The sequence below is a fragment of the Frankliniella occidentalis genome, unplaced genomic scaffold, assembly GCF_000697945.3.
Source record: "Frankliniella occidentalis isolate FOCC.00 unplaced genomic scaffold, Focc_3.1 Scaffold36, whole genome shotgun sequence".
Taxonomy (NCBI): domain Eukaryota; kingdom Metazoa; phylum Arthropoda; class Insecta; order Thysanoptera; family Thripidae; genus Frankliniella; species Frankliniella occidentalis.
Window position 1 is genome coordinate 2,112,905 of NW_026267166.1, and position 1,850 is coordinate 2,114,754.

Here is a 1,850-nt window from a genome sequence, read left to right on the forward strand (position 1 = left end):
CTCTCCCTCCCACCACCACATCCTTCCGGCCCGGGCCGCGACCCTCGACCCCCGACAGCGACCCCACCTCCCTCACCCTCCACCGCGGATTACGTACTTTATTAATTTTCCTCTTTACACACGACTGTGCCCCTTATGAGGTCCCTTCACATTTTCTTTTTTCCGGACGGATGGCCCGGGCCGAGCGGATCGTGCGGCACCCTCCCCGCCCCTCGCCCTGGCGGCCCGGTCCCTCCCGTCCAACCCCCTTCTTTCCTTTCATTCCTGGCATAGCAGCCCCCCACCCCCCCTCTTCCCTCATTAGCGCGCGCACAGCTTTTGGATTATATGAATAGCTGCTCTGAAGTATCGGGGGTAGGAGGAGGGGGGGGGGTGCCGTTCAATTGACGATGAAGCTGGGATAGCCCCCGGGCTCGGCATGCGCACACAAGCGGTGCACAGCCTGCTGTGTGTTGCTGCTGACATGCTCCCCCATCCCTACCCCCGCTTTATTGTTCCAGTCCCGATAATCTGCCCCCTCCACGACCCCTCACATCCCCGCCCGGGCCGCACAGCGCCGCGCAGCGCACACCCCGGAAGGGAAGTAGCGCATCGGCTGCTGTGAAAGGCTCGCCCTGCTCCGCTCTGCTCCGCTCTGGGCCGCAGGCCCCTCCCTCGTCCCGTCCCCTATTGTCACCAGCTGCCTGCCGAGCCGAGTAACGCCAGTAACGCCCGTTAAAACCTGGCCGCTGGCCGGTCTTCTCGCCGCTGCCTGCTCAGAAGAAAAGGGAGGGTTGAAGAAAGGAACCAACAACAGGAACGGGGTGGAGGGGCAGCTCGACGGAATCAGAAGAGACAGTGGCGCTCCGCTGGCGTCGGCGGCTTTTTGCTTTATTCCGGAAACAGTTCGCAAAACCACGCTAGGCGCTGCCCCTTTTCTGTCCTTTTTTCCGAGCGCACGGCTTACTTTGTTCGCATCGGCAAATCGCAGCCCAAGGCAATATTCCGTTTCTTGACATTAGCGTTGGACCCTTCAAGTTAACACCGAGGAGACGCTCCCACTCGCTCCCACCTTGGTTTTCGACCGATAGGATAAACTTTGCGGGGGTGACCTGCTCCCCTGTCAAAGCTAGGCGAGAGCGAGTCCCGCCCCGTCCTACCCTCTCCTCGCTCCTCTCTCGTCCCCCCCCTCCCTTTCTCCCCCTCTCTCTCCTTTTCCACGCCGCAATCTTCCCGTGTGCGCGGTACGCCCCCCCTCCCCTCCCCTCTCTCTCCCCTCTGCCTCACCGCACGCCTCCCGACTTGTGCTAATGAGCTCCAGTCCAAACACACGGCAGCCCAGCCCATGGCTCCCGGACCGCAGAGTACACACTCCCCGCCCTGCCCCACCCCAGCCCGGGTCGCCCTGCCCTGCCATTCTGAAGCAGGCTGCGGAATCGTTTGTGAGTCGGTTGGGTGTTGGGCGGGTGGCCTCGTTCTAATGCCTCCAGGGAGCGGCGCTGCGCCCCTACGCCCCCGCCGCCTCCGCAGCTCGGCAGTGTCGTCGTCGCCGTGAATGTGAATCCCCCAGACAACACTTTACGACGCCATCTGAGCGCCCCTTCCTCCCCCGCCCCTTCCCCTCCCACTGATAGCAGCAGCGCGAGGCGTAGCGCGGACGGGGAGGGAGCGGCTGCGGCAGCGGGCACAGATGGGAGGACGGCGCCTGGATAGATAGGCGGCCATCAGCGCGGTCGAACAGCTGAGTGGAGCGGGTGGCCTACCCCGCCGTCCGCGGGCGCTCCAGCCGCCCCAGCCGCTCCAGGTGGCGGCCGCCCCGTGCCGCGCCCGCGGGGCCGGGTCGGGCCGTGCATTGTGCCCCACCGCCTTCG